The following is a 10,282-nucleotide window of genomic DNA, read 5'->3' as shown; positions in this document are numbered from 1 at the left end:
AAGCCTGTTTTGTTCAAACTAACTAAAACTAGTTTTTAAGACCTTAAGTAAGTATAAAACAAAAACTTTATTAACAAGTTCAAGTTTTTTTTTACTTTCGATTACAAACTATAAGTACTGCTTTTTAAAAGTACTTTATAAACAAAACTCATGTAAAATTGTTTTCGTTATGTACTTCAAAGCATTCTATTACTATCTCACCTAAATAAAATTTACTACCTAATGATAACTCTTAAAATAAATTTAAAGCTATTCATAGTACCGACCATTGTATACACTGTTTGTTTTCGTAAAAAATACAGTAATCAGTTTACAAAAACAAAATATCGTTCGACGCTATAAAAACAACAAAACACCACTTCAAAACTAAATAGAGCAAAACCGTTTAGACACTCATTTAGTTGTATGGTGATTAAGATTTATAATCAGAGTGTAATTAGTAGACCATTTAAAAACCTTTTTCTTTTTTGGAAAAAACTAAACAAAGGTTAATCTTAGAATACAATTTTATAAACATTTATTAAAATTTTTATTGTTTTTTTTTTTTGAACCAAACTTGATCTCAAAAGTGAATATACGCTGTTTAATTAATTTCTGGATCTTAGTTGAAAGTATTTTTACTTAATAAAAAGTTTATACATTTATTTAAAGCCATAAATATTTTTTTAGTTATAATCTTATTAAGAAAGTAGTTTCGTTACTAATCATCCTTTTAAAACTTTTGCTTGAAAGAAATATATTTTAAGATTAAGCTGTTCATAAATGTTATTTAAAAGTACTAATTAAGAACTGTTTAGCATATAAAAGCATGTAGTTTATTTATAAAACTAAAAATCTTTAAGTATATTTAAATCTCACTTATTGTTTTATATTTATACAAGCTGTCAAAAGTAATCCAACGAACAAAACAAACTAAAAACACTTTTTTTATGTACCATACGACTATTTGCTAATAATGTTTCATTTCATATGTAAAAAGTAAAATTAAAACTTTCTACTGTGTTAAATAAACATGACAAAGTTCAAGAGTTTGTTTAACAACAAAATATTACATAAGTAAAGTAAATGTGCAAACTATAAAACAGTTACAATAAAAAACCAAATGTTTTTAAACCATAGCTTTTTTTCTTAATATTTATGATAAGCATTAAGACTTTAAATCGAAATTTTGTTCTTACACTACAACCTGTCATTTACACGCTAGAAAAATATCTTATGTAAAAAGTGATTAAGTTCAAAGTCACGATAAATTATGAATGAAAAGTCATTTTTATATTATGCATATTATACACATCGCCAACATTATTTTCCTCATCAACTTTATATATTATCGATTCTACTCTAGTAAGTTATCTTAAGGTACAAACTTTAGCTGTTAGTAAATGTGTTTTGTTTTTATTTGTCTCTAATATTTATATTAAGTTTTTAAAAATGCTTTTAAGTATTTTTATTAACAATAACTGTTTGAATACAATGTTTTACAATTGATTTTAAATGAATAGCAATATGGTTTTTTTTATTTTGTTTATTGTTATTTTATAATTTCAAACCTAATATATTTTTTTATGTCCCATTTTTATGATATGTAATTACTTGTATATTTTTTATGATCTTTTATTAATAAAATTTATAGAAACATAGAAAAGTATTATTACTTAACACAACATTGTTAATATGTACAACTAGAAAGTTTATATGTAAATATATAATTCTTAATTCTTAAATTTATATAATAAAACTTAGCATTAACAAACAGTAATCACTCTTTAAGTTTTCTTTGCGTGAGAAAAGTTAAAAAAGATAAATTGATTAAAAATCGAAATTTCTGGTTTATCCTGCATAAATATTTAAAGTGTGACTTGTAAAGGATCTATTGAAGCAATAATTACTTACTTATCTAACCACACTTGAAAATTAAGTTTTTAATTTAAGTACTAAAAACTAAATCCAATGAATAAAAAAAATGTTTATAAATCCCTAACAGGTATTTATAACTTTGCTATTTTTAGTAATCTACATTGAAGAGAAACTTTTAAATATCTTAAGACGTTTGCCCATTGTTAGTTAAGCAAGCTTTTAATTGTAGTTTAGATGAGTTTTATAAGCTCAAAACAATAATAGAAAATTTAAGAGAAAGTTCTAAAAATGCATAAGTATGAGTTTTGTATCTATAGACTTAATATATAAGTATCATTCTGAATAAAAATATCAAAATTAATGTTAATCTAAAATTCACAAATGGTAGAGTTTAACGGTTTAAAAAATAAATTAATAATAAGTTAGGTTTTGTTTCATGCTAAATTAAATTACTTTTACAAATAAATCATATCACTATTGGGAGTATTGAAATGCCATGTATCTCAGCTTTTATTGTTTAAATATACTATAAAAGATTAATCACAGTAATCAATCAGTAACTAATACAAGTTTAAACACATATTAACTTTATATTTAACCTACATATACAGTTTACTCAAGTTATTGTCCTATTATATACCAGATACTAGGTCCTAGAACCAAATACTTTGAAAGTTTTTTTCTTATCTGTCGTTCATTATCGTATCATGTTGTCTGAGAAAAACTAAATAGTACTTATGAATTTTTTAGATGGCTTTAAAACTATACAAGTTAAACATCATAATTTTTTTAATATTACTTCTAAGTCTTATTTTAAATGAATTACTGAACATTATGCTGTTTATTTATATTTATAAATCAAGAAAAAAGTTTTAAAAAAATGTAATTTATAATCTTAATATGTTTTCAAAACAACTGGTTGACTTTTAACAAAGCAACTACTTCAGAGCTAAATAGAGCAAAACCATTTAATCACATTTTAATTTTTATGGTGATTAAGATTTTCAATCAAGTTGTCATTAGTAGAAACAATTAGAAACACTTTTACTTTGAGAAAAATAAACAAAGGTTAATCTCTACACAGAAGTAACAAAAAACAATAACTTACTTTCAAGATTTTCGTGATAAGTTTATTAAAAAATTTAATAATAAAAACAACTGTATGATGCTTAAGTTCTACATACCTAGAAGAAATAGTTGCATAAAAATAATATATTTATTTTTTACTTTAACATAAACAAAAAAATAATTGTTTAATAACAAAGTAGTTTCATTTAAAAGTTAGTCAGAAACCAAAACGTTTAGATATTTTTCTGATAATATTCTTTTATTACAAGTGTTGACAAATGTTCTGTAAAACGTGTGTTGCTGGTTTTAAAGCAGAAAAAAACTAAACTTTTTCAAAAAATTTTCATAAGTTTTGTCAACTACAATACATGTGTTAGCTTCATGCTATCATGTTTAAAAAGTTCCAGATGTGTTCAAAAATACATACAAGTTCAGTAATAATTTTTGCTACTCTTAACATACAATTACTTTATTTAATAATGACATGAATTTTCTAAAAATTTACATCCCTTGATCTAATATTTGAAGTTTAAAAATTTTATTATTAAATATAAGAAACCTCTTCAATTTATTACATAAGTAAAAATTTGTACTACACAGTATACAAAGCGCAAACGAACTTAAATTACGCTTTAAATATTTCTACTTTTGTTACAAAAAACAGCGAGTCTAGAGAAGTAAGTTTATTACAAGATGCCCTGCATAAGTGAAAAACATATTATGTAAAAAATAAATTAAGTTCAAAGTCACGATGACTTATTAGGAAAAAATCCAATTTATACTAGTAATTTTACCAACGTCGATAACAACAAGTTTTCAAATCGATTAATGGCTTTTGTACTATATCGATTTGAGTTCAGTAAGTTGTTTTTTTGAATTGCAAGCTTTTGCAATATGTAAATTATTTTGTTTTATTTTCCTTCATTATTTTTAATAAAGTCAAAGTTTTATTTAACCTTAGATTACACAAAGCTTTTCTGTTATTAAACAAATTTAGTTGTTATATATTTTTTTTTTTTGCTTTTGCTATATGTTAATTTTTTTTTAAGTAAACACTTTTTTAGTCTTATTTAAAATAAAAATCGAAATTTTGATTGGTTTATAATCTAACTCTATAATTTAAAAAGCAGCAAACTTGATCTAAAATGTGATATAAGATCTAAACTACCTAACAAAAAATTTAAACTTTTTTAAACTCAAACAACTTAGCTAATATTTAAAACAGACGACACGAAAAATAACTTATCAAAAACAAAAATAATTAAACCTCATAAATAAAGGTAACACAGCACAAACAACAATTACTTATTTAAATTCTCTGCGTGAGAGTGTTAGAAATAAAATTTAATTTGATTGAAAATAGCAAACTTTGCTATACATCGTGCATAAATATTTAAAGTGTGAGTTAAACGCGATTTATTAAGGCAACAATTACGTACTTACTGTACCACACTTGCATAATTTGTTTTCTATTCACCTAAGCTACCAAATAAAACATGTTGGATTTTAAGATAAATTCTATAAAATGTTTTAAAAGTTTTATTATTTCGCTTTTGTTGTAGCTGCATTAAAAACAGATTACTTTTAAGTTTTCAGTTCTTTGTTAGCTAAGCAAAAATGTGTTGTTGTGGTTTCAACTCTAAACATCTACTTTAAAACTTTATTTTGATATTTAATTAACGAATAAAAATTTTTAACTTAAAATTTATAATTTATTTTTTTGCATAAGATAGAAATAATTTGCATATAATCATCACGTTAGCTTTTTATACAAAAAACAGAAAAAATTATTCAATACAAAATATAGAAATTTGAACTAAAAATAATAATAAAATTAATGTTCATAGCTAGGAGGCTTTTATAATGAATTTAATTACTTTTTGGTTTAAATTTAGGTATATGTTTATAAAACTTTGAAATATAAAAAATATATTATCTATAAAAAACAGAGCTTTTAACTAATTCATAACCTTGAAGCTTATCAAAGTATGTCAACTACTCAACTGATAAGAAAAATATTTGCAGCACACTTTGACATCATTAATATTTTATCAAACATCGCTCACATTTTTTAGATCAAAAATTGTTTTTTTAAACTAGAAATAGCTATTAAAAACAGTGATTAAAAATTTTTTGTAATTTTAATTTGTAAAAAAGAATAGCTGTTAATTTGAAAGATAACTAAATTTTTCAGAATAAATTTATATTAGTAGTTTATACTAATAAAAACTGTTAGTGTAAACTTTAAGCGGTAAGTGAATAATTATAAACCGTTTAAATACAATAATGACATCAATTAACTTTTAGGCTTATTTTTTCATTTTATATAATAATATATACATACTAAATTTTAATCAGGTTCAATTTAGATTTAAACAATCAAATATTAATTTAGAAGTAACATTTAAAACTTTCTAACCCAAAACAGCTATATTTCCTTTTTTAAGCTGACTTTTGTGACTATAAACTTAAGATATGACTAAGGAGTAAGTTTAAACAGTTTAAAGTTATTAAGAGATCACACAACACTATGGAAGTAATAGTACAAATAAGTAATAAATCTTACAAGCTTCATAATACTATTTACATACAAACAAACACTGCTAGTAAAAAAAATAATTTAATTTCCAGACAAACTACATTTTAAACACAAAACTAACTACCATAGTAATAACAAAAATTTTTTAGTTTGATTTTTATAATGATAACTACCAGCAGAAATTTAAAAGAATCTCTTTTTTTAGTATTTTTCTCTCGTTTTAATGGATTACAACTAAAGAAAACAAGCAGCGGATATAAAATAACTTACATAAAATTTTGTTGTACGCGATAAGTAGTTATAACTATATTAAAAGATTGTTTAAAAGTGTTTTTACAACTTTTAGCATTTGAAATAGAATGAAATTTTAGAGAACTTTACTTTTTTTTTAACGATATAATAACTGTTTCTTTTAATCTTTTTCTCTAGACTAAATGTTTTTTTTTTGTGTATTACACTTATGGTAACAAGTTAAATACCATAAGATTTAAAAACCTTCTGGTAAAAATAAAGTAACTAATTACCTTTATTTTCCTTCAATAATGTTCATAAGGTTTTAGTTTGTTTTGATGTTTATAAGTTTTAAAAAGTAGTACATTTACAATGTTCACTTATAAAAGAAACTAGAAAAATTTTTTTTTAATCTCTTCAAAATCCTAACTCTAATATTTATAGCAACAATGACTAAACTAAGTTTTACTTAGAAGACTCTTTTCATGCATGATTAATCTTTACTTCAAAAGGTAATATTGACAGTCGAAAGTATTTTGGGCCGATAAGTCAAATTAAATTAACTGATATGTGTATTATAAGTAAACGAAAGTAAATAATTCAATCATCAAAGGCTAGTTTCTAAACGCCGTAGGTAATACGATAATACTGAGTTTGTCTTTGCAGATAATAAAATGTTGATTACTATTCTAAAATTTTCTTTGGCAACTTTAATAAACTTAAGGTATAATAAATTTAATACAAACTTTGTTTACCTATTTTTACATATTTTTTTTTGATCTACGAGTAGTCTGAAAACATATACATTTTATGAACAAATTTGTAGAAATACTTGTTTAAGAAAACTATATAACCAAAATAACCAAACTTGTTAATAACTTTGATCTCAGTGAAATATTTATCACTATTGTATCATTCAAATTTTGTCAAACCAATTTTTTTAGGTTATTAGATATCATATTTTTGGTCCCAAATATTAGAGCTGTATAAGAACTAAATAACGTTTTGTTAAAATTATTTTTTTGGTTTTTAGCAACTTTTATTAGTTTACAATCGAAGTTTTATATATACGACAAATTGATAATACTTTTAATGCTGATTTTAACAAAAATTGTTCATAAACACCTTTACTTCAAATACTTAAGATAAGCTTGTTTTGAGAGTTTGTTACTTTGATTAAGTGATTCATCACAATTTCAGTATCTACAAAACTACTGTATTTATTAAGTAAAAATAATCTTACAATATTTTTTTAACTAAATACTGAAGTATTTTCAATTCAAATTTTAGATTAATAAAAAAAAAATAAAAAAGTAAAAATTTTGCATTTTTAAATCGTTTTTACTCTAAAAGTTATAAAATAACATATCATTACTTAACGTTACTAATTTAACTGTACATGTACTGTTTTGCATTTGTTATTATCGAAATACAAAACAATGGTGCTTTTTATCCAAACTTTAAAATCATGTTATGCAGTAATTTAAACAAAAATAGTAAACAAAACATTTATTTCAAAGTTAAGTATAGCAAATACAATTAATTACTAATTAAGTTGTATGGTGATTAAGTTTTTTCATAGAGTTGCCATTAGTAGAACAATTAAAAGCAGTTTTGTATGAAAAACTAAGCAAAAGTTTATCTCTTCAAAAACATATAAACAAATGTTTAATTCTTTTTACAATTTATTTTTAGCTTGGTTTTTGTTATAGAACTCTGCGTTATTTTTGTTGTACAAAGCTTATTATTAATCGACAGTAAAAACTTTTGGTTTAAAATGTTTTTCTTGCTGTAACACATTTAGTATGTATATTGAACAAATGTTATTCAACTAGTTAACCTTTTCAATGTCGAAAACGAAAGAAAACATTTTAATTTTGGATTAATTCAGTTAACAAAGTGTCGATTTTTAAATAAAAGTTTTTAGAAAGCACTCGTCTATCTAAATGGTATAAATTAAAACTTATCAGTTATTTTTTACGTCTATCATTATTTTTTACAAAAATCTATATTTATTTAAGTTTAAAGAAAACCTAAATAAAAACAGTGTCCTATTTTTTTTTTAATCACAAACATTTGTCTTGTCTAAGCAAGTGTTTCTCAAGTTTAAAGAAGTTAACTGCATTCTAAACTGAAAAAATTGTATGAAAAAATTGTTTTTCAAACACTTAACAATCGTTATAGTGCTTAAAAATAAATTATTTTTATTAATTGCCTATTTATTATTTATAATAAATACTATTTATAATTGCCACATTTACCTATTTAAGTAAAAAAAAACTTTACACTTCGAGTTTCTATAAAAATTTAAATAAACATTTCAACCGAAAATAAATGCTTTGTTTACCTTCAAATTAGTATTAGTCTAAAAATAGTATGCACATTGCTAAATTTGAAAACTGTTGTACCTTTACATTAGAAGCAACTCTTGTAAGCAGCTCGATCAAAGTCACTCACAGGAAAACACCTGATTTGTTATTTTATTTCGTTCGCAGAACATCGACAACAACAAACTTTATATATCGATTATTGGTTGTATAACTGAAGTAAAACTTATCGATTTTAATATAGTAAGTTTTTTCGAAAGCGCAATCAATAGCAGTTATTTTTTTGTTTTATTATATTTACTTTACTTTTGATTTTTTAATAACAATATTTTATATTGTAGTTAACTACATTACTTTAAACAACTAGCTTATATTAAATTTACTAAATTTTCCTACTGAGTTTTTCACTTTATTAATGTACGTTGACAATTTAATACAATTTTTTTTTTTCAATCTATTGCTAGTTTTTAATATAACTAGTGAAAATAAAGTAACGAACCTCAAAAAAGTTATCAAATAAAACTTTTAAGATATATCAAATTTATATACACTAATGTTTTTATTTGAACTAAGTATATTTAAAGGTTTTAACTTGTTTTTTAAACAACATAACTAAAAAAATTAGCTGGATCTCCAATAAAACAAAAAAGCAACATGTGAAAATAAATGTTATGAAAATTTTTTCATACATTATATAAATGCATTACAAAAAATTAAACCTTGAGTAAAACAAAATAAAAAATAGTTTTAGCTACCCTTTGCGTGACATAACAATAAAGTATCTAGATTAAAATTTTTTTTTGAACTAATATTTAAAGCATAATTTAAATTCGACTTTTTAAAATAACAAGTACTTACTTTTTAAACAAACTTACATAACTTGTTTTCCTTTTTCTTGAATAAAAATACAGTAGATGTCAAATACTTTTAACAAAAAGAAATAAAACATTACGTTTTTTGAACTTGTATAAAATAGATTACTTTTAAAACCTTTAAGACTTGGTTATTTGTGTTCCTAATCTCAAACTTTTTGTTGTACTTACAACATTTTGTAGTTCCTTTTTTAGTAGTATTTTGGGCTTGAAATAACAAATAAAAAGGATTTAAGTAACAATGCATCGGACTGTAAATACTTTAGGTTAGAAATTCATTGTGCTTTTTTTCCAATTTGATTTTTTTTTTTTGGAATAATTTCGCAGCAAACTTTTGCATCGAAGCATCTTTCTTATTCTCTTTAAGTTGTAGCTACAATATTTTGTAGCTCTATTTTTGGGCTTAAAATAACAAATATAAAAGTATTAAAGTAACAATGCATTGGACTATAAATACTTTAGTTTGGAAAATAAATTTACTAGTTTTTTCCAACTTGATTTAAGAAGAAACTTTAAAAAGAATTTTGCGGCAAACTTTTGCATTTGAGCATCTTTCTTTTTTTTTTTTTATAAGGTTGGTAAAATGATAAAATGTAACTATATTGTTAAATCCTATTAGGTGGTAAACATGTTAGGTGAATGACTCTAAGTTAACAATGAATAAGTGAGCGTTTACTTGACCAACTTACTAATGTTCTAATCAAAAATTATCTACACAAACTCTTTCAAGTTGTTTTTATTTTTATCTTAATCTACAAAAAAAATTTCAAAACAAAAAAAAAAGCTAATTAAGTACTTGAACATAATTTAAAAGTACATGTTGTTGCTTTACATTTGTATAAGTCTTGTAATAGCTGTAAAATAAATACAAAAATTTAAGAAAAGTAATAGAAAATATTAAATTTTCCCAAGCTAATTAAATTGAAACTTTGTGTCCACGAAAATCGAAGAAATCTTTTCAAACGCTAAGTATTACACTGAAAACCCAAACGAATTCAGGTGTAAGTTAAAAACAAAGTAGCTAAAAATGATGGATCGGTACTGATTGATCTGCTTTTGACTAACAATAATTCATCTGATGATTAATTAAACAAGGGTCGCAATAAATCTCTATAATTTGACAGTGATTATTATATTAAGCCCAAGCACAAAATTTATCAGAACTAATACTTCTAGATACCAAAACACAAAACTTGTTTATTTAATAGAATTGTTTTGAAAAAACAGCTAATTTAACTTTTTGCTGAAATGTTTTATACTTTAAGTTATTTATTTAGTAAACTTTAGTTTAATAAATATTTCATAACAAAAAACAATACAGTTACTCTATCTAATTCTTGTTTATGTGTTTTAATTGTAATCACTGCATTACTTGTTTTCAAAATTTT

This window comes from Thalia democratica, chromosome 6 (assembly GCF_965202585.1).
Source record: "Thalia democratica chromosome 6, ktThaDemo2.hap1.1, whole genome shotgun sequence".
NCBI lineage: Eukaryota > Metazoa > Chordata > Thaliacea > Salpida > Salpidae > Thalia > Thalia democratica.
This window is presented reverse-complemented; position numbering follows the sequence as displayed.